The sequence below is a fragment of the Myotis daubentonii genome, chromosome 19 (assembly GCF_963259705.1).
Source record: "Myotis daubentonii chromosome 19, mMyoDau2.1, whole genome shotgun sequence".
Lineage (NCBI taxonomy): Eukaryota > Metazoa > Chordata > Mammalia > Chiroptera > Vespertilionidae > Myotis > Myotis daubentonii.
The window spans coordinates 10,231,529-10,247,060 of record NC_081858.1 but is presented as its reverse complement, the minus strand read 5'-3'; the positions used below and the strand labels follow the sequence as shown (position 1 = coordinate 10,247,060).

The window sequence follows — 15,532 nt, the reverse complement described above, 5'->3', positions numbered from 1 at the left end:
GTGATCTCTGGGTTTTTAAGTGTTGGCAATTAATTCACATTTTTCTAAAACACCGACTAAACCAGACAGAACAGAGTCTGCAGGCTACCCCTGGCCACAATCCTCTGGTGGCATTATCACCCTAAAGAGGAAGAAAAGAAGATGGTTTCCGCCCTGTTCTGTCCCATTTCAGCTCTGGGGAGGGTGTCATGCTGAACGCAGGCAGACAATAATGATAAGAATAGCGAACATTATTGAGCGCCTACTATGTGCCAGACACTGTTCTGAGCACGTCACATAAGACAATTCGTTTTCTACTTCCAACAACGACTCTATTTCAGTTGGGTCACAAAGGGGTGAAATAAATACCGGCTAAAAGCCCACTTTAGGTACTTTAAGCCCCAATTAAAAACCTTGCATGTTGGAGCTGGCAGTTTCTCTAGAGACGGAGGTTGACTCCTCAGGCCCCCCATGCCCTCCACCCCTTGGTTTTCCGTTCAGGACCTTGGGAGACGGAAAAGTGTTGCTGGCGGAGGGACAGCAGGTGCGCAGCGCCCAGGGGCTCTGTGTTTGCGCATCAGCAGTGAACGCACGCGTGGGGGAGGGAGGAACGTGGGAATGGGTTCTGCCCGCGGAGAAACGCAACTGCAGAGACAACTTTTCTCGTGGCGGCGGCGGTGGAGGAGGAGGGAGACGGGGCGGCGCGGCTCATCAGCCCGGAATGAGCTTCCCCGGGGCCCACATCGAGGGCGGAGCGCGCGCACGTGTGTGCGTGTGTGTCTGTGTGTGGTGGGGGTTGGCGATCGAGGGTCACGCGCAGGTGGTTTTGCGGCGCTGGTGGCGGCGCCGCTGGAGGCGGCGGAGGAGGGACCGCGGGCCCACCGTCGCTGCGGTCGGGAAGGTAGGCAGGGCCGGGCTGCGGGGAAGGGTCCGGCCGCCGCCGTCCTGTCTCCCCGCCCTGGGTAGGGAGTTGTGGGGGGTTGTCTGGGACGGGGAGGCGGGCACCGGACGCGTCCCGGGAACCGGGCTGCTGGAGCCGGAGGATGCGCTAGGACTGGGGGTGGGGCGACGACCGAATAGGACCGCGGCGGCGACAAGGCACAGGACGCGCGGGGTCCGACCCGGGTTTCGGGGGGCGGGTCCCTGCGAGGGTGTGCGCGTCGGCGCGCGGAAAACAGGTGGTCGCCGGGTGCGAGCGGTCCCTGGGGCGCAGCGGCCTGGGTCCGCAGCGGTGTCCCTCTTCCCCCGAGGGGAGCCGCAGGGTGTTGGGTGTGCGCCTTCTGGGGGTGGCCCCAGGGGTTGCCTGGAGCCAGCTGTCCCCACCTCAGGTTAGGCCCTGGCCAAGGAGTAGGAAGAGGGGAGACTCCTAAAGTGCTGGAATCTGGACACTTAGAGACTTCAGTGGCCATCTGCTTGGGTGCATCAGATTTTTACCTCCGTCCCTACCCCCCACCCAGGGCATTTTATCTTCCCGGGTTTGTAGTCTCCATAACTAGTCAGAGGGGTCTCCCTGGCCGCACCCACTGACAGTATCCTGTTATTTCACCACCTAAACCAGGGTTTGCATACAAGGACCAACAGATGGAGAACGATCCCAGCCCGAATCGAGTCCCAGCTGTAGGCAAGGCACTGTCTAAAGCACTTTGCTTTGGATTCTTTATTGAATTATTCCAACGCGCCCCTCTCCAGGTTGCTACTTGTAGTCACTCCCATTTCACAGATAGGGACACTGAGGCACAGCAAGGTAAAAGTCACTTGCCCCAAATCATGGAGAGAAAGTGCCAAGTCAGGATGGGAACCTAGGTCGGGTGGGTCCAGGTCCGAGCCCTTAACCACTGTGCCGTGCTGAGCAGATGGACCGTGGGGCCCCCTGGCAGCCGCTGGGAAGATCACCATTGCCAGGCAGGATTGTGGAGTCAGATCAACAATTTCTCGGGAAGCCAGAGATTGGAACGTTTATGTAAAATCACCGTTAGGTTTTGGCAATTAATTTAAACTTAAGACCACCTTTTATAATGAAAAGTTTCAAACATACACAAAAACAGGGAAACTAGTTTTAACAACAATTTTGAATAATGTTGTATGAACCAAGTAAAATATGTTCCACAGCCACTTCTGTCCTAAACCTCTGGCTGTTCACTGCCCTGGTCTAAGCCCTGGCCATTTAAAGTGTGGTTCTGGCCCAGCCGGCCTGGCTCAGTGGTTGAGTGTCGACCTATGAACCAGGAGGTCACGGTTTGATTCCTGGTCAGGGCATGTGTCCGGTGAGTGGTGCAGGAGGGAGCTGATCAATGATCCTCTCTCATCATAGATGTTCCTATCTCTCTCCCTCTCCCTTCCTCTCTGAAATCAATTTAAAAATATATATATTTTAAAGTGTGATTCTGGTTCAGCACTATTGGCATCACTACGGAATTGGACCCTGGATTTTAATGAGCACCCCAGCCGGTCCATATCCATATTGAAGTTGGAGAAGCAATGTTCTGGGCCTTTTTGTCTGGACAAGTTTTATCAGCCTGCCTTCTGAGAGGTCTTCCTGCCTCCAGGTCCACACTCTTCTCTCGATTGATTGTACTCAGAGCTCTTGTGTCAACACCCTAAGGCTCTGCTCTCCCCCCAGATAATTTGTGGAGGGAAGGATTTTCTTTAGGATGGCTCGGCTGCAGGACACAGGAAAACTGACAGGACTAGTGTTACCCTTTTGACGTCTGCCTTCACACAATGATGCTCAGAAAGTCCTGAATCCAATGCAATTGACTCACGTAGAGAGTCAGTCTCGGAGACACCAGCCTCCAGCAGCAAATCTCTCCCCGTGTGAGTTCTGGTGTTCTCAAGCTCGCAGTACAAAGAGCATCTGACGTTGGATGCCTTTGTTTCTCTCACCGCCACCCCTCAATTCAAAGTCATTTGTCCCTTTGCAGGTGCCAAGCAGCTAGGAAAATGGGCCCAGCATGAGGCATTTTCCAACTGTGCGGCATTTTATTATGCAAAGCTAACGGGGCTTCCTGTGTGACCCTGGCCATCCTGGCTGTGTGTGATTGTTACCTCAGAGCCAGGGAGGGACACGGAAGCTTTCAAAAGTATGTGCCAATCAAAGGGAGCTGTGCATCCCTTATTTTGTTAGGGGCCAAGAGTCTTTAGAGAAACAGGACTCTAGCTGCCAGCAGCTAACAATGAGTCTTAAAAAAAGCAAAAACAAACAGAACAACCCCCCCACAGAAAACAAACAAACCATCACCCATATCCAAAAACAAAACTAAAAAATCCTAACATCAGACAAACAAAAAACAACCACACCAAACCAAAACAACAAAAATGAGAATGCAGAGAAATCTGGAAAGATCTACAGAAGTCCTTTGGAGGTAGAATGCCTGGAACTGAATCCCTGTCTTTTTGGTCGAACCTGAATTGGAGAGAGAGTAAAGAGAATAAACATAGTCTGAGAGGAACTAAAAACTATGTCTCCCATGAATCCCATCATTTCGGATCTTGACAGGTTCAATAAGTGCCTATTTTTAAAAAAAGTAAACCTAGCAGCCACTCACATTTTAGTCTGAACTAGCCACTTTTTGACAGCTAAGAGCTGCAAACTCAACTGCTTATAGCATCCAGGCATGAAATATCAACAAGCAGGCTGAACCAGGAAAATAGAAGAGTGGTGGGGACATGATGAGTTGGAGAACACATGTTCCCTCTACATGGAGCAATTGCCCTCCCAGACACCTTCTCACTGACATTTTCCCTAATTTTCTTTCCATTTGGCAAACTTCTTTCCCTCCCTTTCATTTTTCTTTTTATATTAAAAAGATTCTGGTAATTACTTTCATTTTTTATGATTTAATTGTATTGAAATACTATAAGCACATAGTTTAAAAGTCAGATTATAACATATTTATTTATTATTTTAAATTTTTTTTTTAAATCCTTACCCGAGGATATTTTTCCACTGATTTTTAGAGAGAGTGGAAGAGAGAGGGAAAGACTGAGAGAAGCACTTTGATTGGTTGCCCCCGGCACAAGCCCTGACCAGGGCCTGGGCCGGGAGGAGCCTGCAACCATGGCATGTGCCCTTGACCAGAATCAAACCAAAGATCCTTTAGTCTGCAGGCCAATCCACTGAGCCAGACTGGCTAGGGAAGATTATAACATATTTATAACAAAATATTAGTTTTCTGCTTCTTTCCTAGTCCATCCCTAGAGATGATTTTCAACTCCCTTAGCTGTTTCTTAAGGCATTTTCCCATCATTGACTGGCTGCCTCCTGCACACCCGCTACTAGGGATCGAGCCTGCAACCTGGGCATGCCCCCTTGACTGGAATTGAACTCAGGACCCTTCAATCTGTAGGCCAACCCAATATCCACTGAGCCAAACCAGCTAGGGCTCCCATCTTTATATATATTTCTAATCCTGATTCTGACATATTTTTAGTTATGCCATTCACTCACTAATTAATTAGTTAATTAAACACATAAAAAAATCACCTACTATGGGCCAGGGTACTATGAATAGAGTGATGAGCAAAAACAGAGTAGTTTCTCTCCTTTATGAAATTCTTCACTAGCAGAGTTTTTGTGGCAAGGAAAAGCATTCAGGTAGAGGGAACAGCACATGCAAAAGCCCCCTGGGAAAGGGAGCATTGTGAATTTTAGAATAATTTCCCTGGCCCCCTGGGAGCTACAGTCTTTAATGAAATGAACCTTCATAGTAGAGACTTGGAAGAGAGGCGCTGTGGTTGAGCTGATGGATGGGTTTAAACGTGTCTCCCCGCCCCACAAAACACTTAGCTCCTCTGAGCCTCAGTTGTTTTACCTTAACAAGGGCCGTTTCTAAAATGCAGAAGTTTTGTGGTGACCATGGACTGACATCTTATAAAGTTCTGTCCAAAGCCTGCCATAAACGGTCAAAAAGATGCTTGTTGATATTATAACCACCATCATTTTTTCTTCATTGTGTAATATCAGCTGATAGAGTAAATCCAGGCCAAATCGGAGGTTGTGAAGGCCCGTCTGTGAAGTCTGGGGGACAAACAAAGCTCTTCTTTGCGCCGATGACCCCATCTGATGTCCTGAGATCACAGTGGGGAGAGAGCGCGTGGCTTTTGAAGGCGCTCTGAGCTGGCCTTTCCCGGCCTGCAGCCATCAGCTTTATCATCTGAGTGCGTCAGAGCTGTGCGAAATCCCCCTCACGCCCTGTGAGGACTGTGGTCCGGAGGCAGAGAGCGGATGCTTCTGGGACTGGTTTGCCTAGAACGCACCGCTGGGCTCTGCCCCCACGGCCGAGGCTCAGAATCCTCAGTTTGTTCTGACCTTGCTCTGACCTTGGTGGACACTGAACCCAGGTGATAGACGGTTTATGGTTTGTTAGGGTGATGATGATGATGATGATGGTGACCTGATGTGAGCATTAAAGTTGGAGGAAGACCAGCATATCTCTCTCCCTCCCTCCTTCTCTCTATTTTTTTAAAATACATTTTTATTGACTTAAGAAAGGGAAAGGGAGAGAGAGATAGAAACATTGGTGATGAGAGAGAATCATTGATCAGCTGCCTCCTGCACGCCCCACAGTGGGGGTTGAGCACTGGGGATCGAGCCCGCAGCCTGGGCATATGCACTGACTGGGAATCAAACTGTGACCTCCTGGTTCATAGGTCGCCGCTCAACTACTGAGCCACACTGTCGGGCTCTCTGTTTCTTTGTCGTCCTATCTATCTTTGCCTCTGTCTGCCTCCCAGTCTCCATTTTCATCTCTTTGTCTCTGTCTTTCTCTGTATGGTCGTGTCTCTGTTCCCCTCTGCTTAGCTCTCCATTTCTCTGTGGACTTAGCATTAAGTTCTCTTTCTCTCTCTGTCTCTTTCTGTCTCCCCTGCCCACTCCTCAAGTTTTCCCATCTCCCAAACCCTTCTTGAACTTTCTGTGATTTCATGAAAATAGTCCCCTCCAGAAAAGGCATTTTAAACCAAGGATTTAGCTAACATGATTTCCATATTTTGTGTAAGCATTAGGTGACTTGTATGTTGATATCCTTAGTTTAGTTGAGATAGTCTCTTCAAAAATATCTTTACTGATTTCAGAGAGGAAGGGAGAGGGAGAGAGAGATAGAAATATCAATGGTGAAAAGAATCATCGATCAGCATGCCCCCTACTGGGAACTGAGCCCGCAAACTGGGCATATGCCCTTGACAGGAATCGAACCTGGGACCCTTGAGTCCACAAGCCGACGCTCTATCCACTGAGCCAAACTGGCTAGGGCGAGATAGCATTTTTATTAGCAGATTTGTGCAGCTTGGTTTGCAAGAAGTGAGATGTGACTAAATTATTAAATTCGTACACTGTCAGAGCGCTAATGGATTGGGAAAGGAAATTATAGAAGCATGTTCTCCCACAGGAACTCCACTGGCATTCAGAATTAACTTTTCTTAATTCCACATCCACTGCATTGCACATCAGCTTTGAGAGGAACATTGAAATCCAAGTGCTGGGTGAGCGCCCTGACAGGCAAAAAGAGTGGTAATTAAATTAGGAGCCAAAAGTTGTTCTTTGGTTTCTTCCTGCAAGTTTTCTCACCTTGGGGAATATTAGGGAGAGGAAATGGTTTGCAGAGTCTTGACAAAATTAGGATGATCAGCCTTTATGGAAATGAGCAGGTCCGCAGATAACTCAGAATGGTTTGTCTTGTGGGGGGGCGGGGGGCATAGGTAGGTGGGAAAGTTTTAAGGTTTTCCTCCCTCTTTCCCTCCCTCCCTCCTTTTCCGTTTGTTTAGTTTTCCTCCCCTCTATATTAATGCCTGGATCAGTAACCTGTTGCGCTTGAACCTGAACTAACATTCAAAACACTTGAGTTCAATCCCAGTTTTGTTGCTCACCAGCTGTGTGACCTTGGGAAAGGTATGCAGCCTCTCTGGTCTTTAGTTTTCTCTTCTGTTGAGTGGGAACTTTTAGACTCGATGACCACTAACATTTTTCCCAGGTCTAAAATTCTTTGACGTACACAGCAACAAATGTTTAATTTTTTTTTTTTTAAAGACTATGTTTTTATTGGTTTGAGAGAGAGAGGAAGGGAGAGGGAGAGAGAGATAGAGACCTGGATCTTCTGCAGGAGAGCCCGAAATCCAGGCAGGTGCCCTGACCCTAACCGGGAATTGAACCAGTGACCTCTTGGTGCAGGGGACAATGCTCAACCAACTGAGCCACACTGGCCAGGGCCAAATGTTTAATTTTTTTTTAAATATTTTTTTTTTATTGATTTTTTACAGAGAGGAAGGGAGAGAGAGAGAGAGAGAGAGAGAGAGAGAGAGAGAGAGAGAGAGAGTCAGAAACATCGATGAGAGAGAAACATCGATTAGCTGCCTCCTGCACATCTCCTACTGGGGATGTGCCCGCAACCCAGGTACATGCCCTTGACCGGAATCGAACCTGGGACCTTTCAGTCCGCAGGCCGACGCTCTATCCACTGAGCCAAACCGGTTTCGGCATGTTTAATTTTTTAATATGTATTTCTCTCCGCTTGTTATGAAGAGGCCAAACTCATTAAATGACTTGAAAAATAAGAAAGCTATCCATAATCCTGCCAACCCAAAGAGTTATATAGATATTTTGGTACATTTCCTTTCTCTTTTTTTGATATATAGTTTCAATATGCAGGCTGTTTGTATTGTGCATAACACTTAAAATATTTTCAGTTATTGTTTATGTTCAATATTATTCTGTATTAGTTTCAGATATATAGCATATTAGTTAGACAGTCATATACTTTACACAGTGACGCTCCCCCCAGCCCCCCGGTTTTTCCAGTACCCACCTGTCGGCATATGTAGATATTACAGTATTATTGACTGTGTTCCCTATGCTGTAATTTACATCTCTGTGACTGTTCTGTAACTACCAATTTTTACTTCTTAATTTCTTCACCTTTTTCACCCAGTCCCCCAACCTCCCTCCCCTCTGGCAACCATTAGTCTGTTCTCTGTGTCTGTGAGTCTGTTTCTATTTTGATTTTTATTTTGTTTTTTAGATCAACATACAAGTGAAATCATATGGTATTTGTCTTTCTCTGGCTGACTTATTCACTTAACGTAATACCCTCTAGGTCCATCCATATTGTTGCAAAAGGTAAGATTTAATTATTTTTTTTTATGGCTGAATAGTATTCCATTGTGTATATGTACCACAGCTTTTTTATCCACTTGCCTGTTGTTGGGCACTTGAGTTGCTTCCATATCTTTTTATAAAAATATATTTTTATTGATTTCAGACCTCCACAGGCCACCCCAAGGGACCCCACCCATGCACGAATTCATGCACCGGGCCTCTACTGTAAATAATGCTGCAGTGAACACGGGGGTGCATGTATTCTTTCAAATTAGTGTTTTGGGTTCCTTCAGATATATTCCCAGAAGTGGAATCACTGGGTCATAAGGCAATTCCACTTTTAATTTTTTGAGGAACCTCCTTACTGTTTTCCATAGTGGCTGTACCAATCTGCATTCCCACCAGCAGTACATGAGGAGTCCCTTATCTTCACATCCTCACCAACACTTCTTGTTTGTTGATTATTGATGATAGCCATACTGACAGGTGTGAGGAGATACCTCATTGTGGCTTTGATTTGCAGCTCTCTGATGATTAGTGATGTTGAGCATCTTTTTATGTCACTTGTCCATCTGTGTGTCCTCTTTGGATGAATGTCTATTCAGGTCCTTTGCCCATTTAAAAAAAATATTTTATTGATTTTTTACAGAGAGGAAGGGAGAGGGATAGAGAGCTAGAAACATCGATGAGAGAGAAACATCAATGAGCTGCCTCCTGCACACCCCCCACCGGGGATGTGCCCGCAACCAAGGTACATGACCTTGACCGGAATCGAACCTGGGACCCTTCAGTCCGCAGGCCGATGCTCTATCCACTGGGCCAGACCGGCCAGGGCCCTTTGCCCATTTTTTAATTGGGTTCTGGTGGTGAGTTGTGCATAACACTTTGTATCCTGCAGTTTCTCCTGAGCATGTCCCTCTGTCCTTCCTGCCTTCCTGAGTCACATTTTATAATATTTCATTGAGCAGCTGGATAAGCAACCACTCCCTGATTGGTAGGCATGTTGGCTGATGCCAGCTTTTCTCTTTTATGGCTACTTAAAAATACATATATACATATCGATTTCAGAGAGGAAGGGAGAGGGAGAGAGAGAGAGAAACATCAATGGTGAGAGAGAATCATTGATCAGCCCCCTCCTACGTGCTCCCTACTGGGGATTGAGTCAACAACCCGGACACGTGCTCTGACTGGGAATCGAACCATGTCCTCCTGGGTCACAGGTCGGCACTCAACCACTGAGTCACGCCAGCTGGCCTTTTATGGCTACTTTTGGTGGTGGTGGTGGTGATGGGGGCTCAGATTTGCTTAAGGCTCCAGCCTGCATTGTTCTAGTGCTTACACAGAGGAACTGGGGCCCGGCTACCCCGTGAGCCCCCTCCATGGCAGGCCCGCTGGATAAATCTGGGCAGTAAATATATCCTGTTCAACCTAAAGGTTGTTTTTAATACTTTTATTTAATTCCCACATTAAAAAAATCTAAGTGATCTCACATATAAATTTGCAACTTCTCTTGGAAATTTAAAAATAATGCCAAGTAGCAATACTTAGGTGGTGTTGACAAGTCTCATTTGCCCCCATCTCATGAGACTACCCCTTTCATTTTGTGGCCCCTGTGGGCATTGAGTTTGAGACCTCTGGCGAGTTTTGTTGTATTTGAGCTGAACCTTGCTACTGGGTAGGCACAGGCTGAGACGGGCTGGACTTTTTACTCTCAGAACAGGACCCAGGATAGAACTCTGGGCATTGGGCCATGTCAGGCCGCGCCTGCAGGTGCTGTGGGAATTGTGTGGCTGAATGTCTGTGCTCTGCATTGTTTTTGGTGATTTGCGTGTAGAGATAAAAAATCATTGCTTGGATGCTACCAAGCTGCTGGGATGGGTTACTTGGCAAACCTCCTCCCTGGTTTTGAGAACTCAGCTCGACCATTATTTATTTCTTCTTGCCTGTGGTTTTATGTGTGTATCTGCCACATTCTGAAGTCTTAATTCAGGAGCCTTAGCCAGGCTGTCCTCCGTCGGACCCACCCTGGCATATACTGAAGTTGTAGTTCCATCCTACTTGTATGTGCCTCCACTGTCATATAGTAAGTGTTCAATAAACAGAGATGTCTTTGTAGCAGAGATAATAATGCTCAGCAAGTGGCCCACGTGCTCTGCTGTATTTCCAGCCCCCCCTATAATTAAATGGGGCCATGTGACTGGTTCTGGCCAATGGGCTGTGAGCAGAGGGGTGTGTGTTACCTCTAGGCCTAAGCATAGGAAAGTGGGTGTGAGTTCTCTCTGTGTGCTTTCTTCTTTTTTCTACCCTGTGGAGTGTGAAGGCCTCATGTTGAAAATGTGGAATTGCAGTATCATTTTAACCCGAATTTCTGACTTACCTGGACTCACAGCAGACGCTTTGTGAGGGAGAAGTAAACGTTTGTTGCATTAAGCCACTGAGATTTTGGCATGTTTGTTACTGCAGCATAACATAGCCTAAGCTGACTGGTACATTCACTATTAGAATTGATGAATAGGGACTCCACATCCATGGGTACGAAAGCTTTTGAGATATAGCCAGTGCTCAATCAATATTACAGAATGGATAAGAACCAGTTTGGCTCAGTGGATAGAGCATCAGCCTGCAGACTGAAGGGTCCCAGGTTCGATTCTGGTCAAGGGCATGTACCTTGGTTGTGGGCACATCCCTAGTAGGGAGTGTGCAGGAGGCAGTTGATCGATGTTTCTAACTCTCTATCCCTCTCCCTTCCTCTCTGTAAAAAATCAATAAAATATATTTTTAAAAAAGAAAACAAATATGGCTTGTGTTTTTAGGTGATATATATACCCAACTCTTTTTTCCTCCTAGGATGGCATATTAGATTGGAAGGACACCTTCCTGGGGAAGACAAGGGGAGCTAACATTTATTGAGTGCTGTCCATGTTATTTATTATCCACCTTTAAAGGTGTGGAACATGAGCTTGTGGGAGAGTAGGCAGTTTGCCCAGGGTCATAGAAATATTTAATACTTGGTTCTGCCAGAATGCCTCCTTTCCATCTTTTCAATTGTCTTTAGGTCCTTTTTTTTTTTAATTTTAGAGAGAGAGAGAGAGGAAGGGGGAGAGAGAAACATTGATTTGTTGTTCCACTCATTCATGCATTCATTGGTTGACTCTTGTATGGGCTCTGACCAGGGATCAAACCTGCAACCTTGGCATATCGGGATGACGCTCTAACAACTGAGCTACTTAGCCAGGTCTTTAGGTCTTTTTAAAAAAAAAAAAAAAAATATATATATATTTATTGATTTTCAGAGTGGAAGGGAGAGGGAGAGATAGAAACATCAATGATGAGAGAATCATTGATCAGCTGCCTCCTGCACGCCCCACACTGGGGATCAAGCCTGCAACCCGAGCATGTGCCCTTGATTGGAATCGAACCCAGGACTCTTCTGTCCACAGGCTGATGCTCTATCCATTGAGCCAGACCATCTAGGGCAGGACTTTAGGTCTTAACTTTAACGCCTCCTCCTCAAGGAAGCCTTCCCTGATCTCCAGGCTAGATTACTTCTCACTGATATGTGTTCTCCTAACTCCTGGTACTTCTCCTTAGACTTTTAAGTGCTCTGAGGGTAGGTCCTGCATCTCTCTTCTGCACACACTCAGTGCTCTTTCTCCAGCACCTAGTAAGTGCTCAAAATATGTTTGTTGAATGAATAAAAGGGAGTCAGCAAACCTGGATTTTGTCCATTTTTGTTGCTGTTTTGCCACCGGTCGACTGTGTCATCTTGGACAAGTAACTTAACCTCTGACTCCCAGTGTTTCCCATTTGTGCAAGGACCGTGTTGGATTGGGTTAGTTTCTTTTGGCTACTGGGTTCCATAATTATTTCATTCGCAAGTTACCCTCTGTTTCTAGGCAGCGTGTGGTAGAGAGGGCTGCTTAGATAGGCTTGTATGCAGACTCAGGTAATCTCCAGTGATAAGAGCCATTCTCCTTTTCCTGGTATGTGAGAGGGGGGCACTTTACAAATGGGAACTTCTGTCACCTTTACAAAGGGAATTTATACCCTGCCTTTTTAGGCAGATTGGGGGGGTGGGGGGTGGGTCATGTTGGCTGTTTTTTAGTTGCCTGCAGCTCAAAATAACGCTTCTACCCAAGTGGCCTCCCTGGCCGCATATTTTGACTCCTGTCAGAGTTCCTGTTCTGATTTGCATATACGTTTGTGACGAGGGCATAGGTTTGTGTCAAGGGCATAGGTTTGTGTCAGACTTGGGTTCAGACTCCAGCTTTACCATTTATCAGCTGCCGGTCCTTGGGCAACACACTCCTTTTACTCTTGGTTTTCTCATCTGTAAAATGGGGATGAAAGCCGTGCCTGCTTCATAGGACTGTTCTGTGGCTCAGATACGACAGTACATTCGAAGAGCTTAGCTCAGTGGGTGGCAGACCGACAGCCTCAAAGGCATCTTACATGGCTCCACACCCCGCCACTTCCCTGCACCCCGAGACTCCAGCTTGCTGTGTGACTTGGAGAAGTTGCGTGGCCTCTCGGCTACGTTCCCTTTGTACAATGAATGGGTTTGATGGCACAATCTCTGAAGTTCCTTCCGGCGCTAACAATTCATCACCCTCAGATTGCCCATACAGCACACCCGTAGCAATTTATTTAAATAATCTATTCATTATACCCTGCTTGCCTTTGCGTGCTGTATTAATTTTAGATAATAGTGGCACAGAATTAATGGAAGCCAGAGAAATTCTGCCGGACGTCTGTTAACGCGGGAGGCTGAGCAATATGCTGATGTACATAATTACCCTTTTTTTCCTTTGCAGTCTCAGAGGGCATACTCAAAAGCCAGCAGTGATGTCTTCCCCCTCCTGTTGGCTCGAGAAACCGGCGAATGCAGTTTTATGTTAAATTGAAGATGCACTAAATAGCATCGCTAAAGCAGGGAGAAGCACTCAGTTGTAAAAAAGTGCTTTTTAATCGCCTGCCTGAATTTGAGTGTCTGAAGGGTGTGCGGCAAGTTCCGCTGCCCACCCCTAGGAAATGCGGCTCTTGTCCTCCCCATGGAGCAGATGAATAAAGGGCTCCCTGCATGTGCTTCTTGGTGACATGCACAGCGCCAGTGAGCCCTATTCTTCTCGGCTTCTCTCTCTCCAACTCCTCCTCTTCCCCAGAAGCCTCGCTATGATTCCGGCCTGGCCTTTTATGTCTGAAACGCACTGTTCTTGGCTGAGCGTGCAGTTCGTTTTACGGCTAACAAAGGCAGTGTGCCTTGAAGGCCTTCTCCTACTCTACAACCTTCGTGGCTCCCTATTGTCTCTGGCATGGAGGACAGGCTCCTCAGCTCAGAATCCGGTCTTACCTTTCCTAGGAAGCCAAAGGGGTGGACTTGCTTCTCCCACACCTGCTTGGAGACTTTAACATGTGCCTCTAGCTGTTCCTTCGTTCTGTTCCCTCCATCTCCCATGCCTTTCTCTTCCTCCCTGAGGTTTCTGCCTATCAGCATCAAACTCAAACTTCCAGGACCCAGAGCCAAAGGATTTCTCTTTCATGTGAAATTAAATCAGTGATGCAGTTTACCACCCAGGGATACAGAGATGACTATGCTATGCATCATTTCATTTCCTCCCCAAAACAGCACAGTGAAACCGATACCTTTATCCCCATTTTAAAGACATTAAATAGAAAGATCAGAGAGGGGAAGTGACTGTGCCAAGATCACACAGTGCATGCCAGAACCCCAGATTCAAGCCTAGATCTGTCTGATTGCAAAGCTTGTGAGCTCAGCCTCTTGACTGGATACCAGGTTCCTGAAATTAAACGTCCCCGCGGTTCAGAGGTGCTCGATAAACTCTTGCTCCGCAAATGCACAGTTAGAGAATTAACTTTCCAGCGAGCAGGCCCACTCCCGGGGACCAGTTCCGGCAGATCCCGGCCATTCTTCTTTTCTTTACTTTTTAGTCTGTGAATCAATTTTGTCATTTAGTTGCATTTATATGTCTTTTCATTTTTATGTGAGAGAGCTGGTTCATAAACCCCCCCGTTTTGTGAGTGTAGACAAATGAATGTAGTCACGTGCCGCCGTGAGATACAGGCAGCCCAGCATCCTTCTCCTCCCCCAGGAAAAGTGAACGGATCTGCCCCAGGAGAGAGGGTCCCGTCAGGCTTCTGAGAATATGTTAACCTTGCCGAGGTCCTTACCCACCCAATCCCGTGGAGACAAATCATTGGCATTGTTTCTTACTCTAAGGTTTAGTTCTGGCAACTAGAAATGCTCTTATGTAACTGGCATGGTCCTAGCCAGGAAGGAGGGGGAAAAACGGGAAAGGAAAAGGAATTCGTCTTCTCAATGAAATTAGCAGCCGGCAGGAGGGTGACTGTGTGCCCTACTCCTTCATTTGCATGGATGTGCATATGGCCCGTGGCTGAGGCATTTCTTTGTCAGATGTAGGTGCATCCGCCAGGGTCTGAGCTGACGCTACACATTTCCTCCTGCTCTGCAGTGTGGCGTTCTCGGAACTCTAACAAAACCCGCACTAGAAAGACTCGGGTGGAGAAATAGAGTGGAAACAGAATAACCTCCTGCCACCCCACGCTCTGCTTTAAATACGGAACAATGTCTATTGAATCATTCAGCCCCGCCTGTCAAAATATTTTTTTCGGGGGTGGGCTATTCATTTGGAAACGCTCCAGGGGCCCCTTTTAATTACAGCCTTTAGTGCGTTTCCAGGGCTGAGCCAGTTCCGCCTGCCTCTGTCTGCTTTCATCTTCCACGACGCACATCTGGCTTTCGAAGGAGCCTGTTGGCGGGACTGGGGCTCAGTGGGCTGTTACCTCGGTTCTCAGAACCCACACCCCTTTCACGGGGCGGCGAATTGGGGTGGGCTGCTCATCGTGTTTGCCTCTAGGAAGTTGCTAGCATTTCACGTTTGTTCTGTTAAACATTTCACCTGTGATTGGGGCTCTCTTGTCTGTTTGTGGGGGGGGCGGTGTTCCCGGTGGAGTGTCTGGGCCCTTGGGGGTCACAGGAGGAGGGAGTTTGACTTTGTAACCTCTGAGATCTTCAGGGTGATGCCCACGGAGAGCACCCAGGGTATAAATGAGGTTATTTAAGAAGGGTTGGCTGGTGACAGAGTTCTACCTTTTTAATAAGCCTATCTAATAAAGAGGGAATATGCAAATTGACCATCATACCATCACAAAGGTGGCGGCACCCATAGCCACAAAATGGCAGTGCCCAGTCCCCTCAGCTCCGCTGGAGTCCCCCAGTCCTTTCAGCCCTGCTGGGGGTGGGGGTGGGTGGGAGAGGGGTGTGGCAGGTGCGCGGTGTGGCCTGACCTGCCCTCAGCCCCCCAGCTACCCAGGGCCGGCCCAAGGCACAAGCAAGCCTTGGATGGCGGCTGTCCAACCGCGTAGGGCTGCCCGAGGCTCAGGTAACCAGGGCCGGCCGAGGCTTGTGCTGTGTCACCTTCCCGT

General features: G+C 47.4%; 1 protein-coding gene across 1 annotated transcript in view; it reads left to right on the top strand.

Annotated features, from left to right (window-relative positions):
* Positions 1–677: 677 nt before the first annotated feature.
* The window catches only part of RPH3A (rabphilin 3A), a 139,313-nt gene continuing 124,458 nt past the window's right edge, over positions 678–15,532 (top strand). Inside the window, exon 1 of the mRNA XM_059675932.1 lies at positions 678–880. The gene's annotated coding sequence lies outside the window, so the exon portion shown is untranslated. The remainder of the gene's footprint in view (positions 881–15,532) is intronic.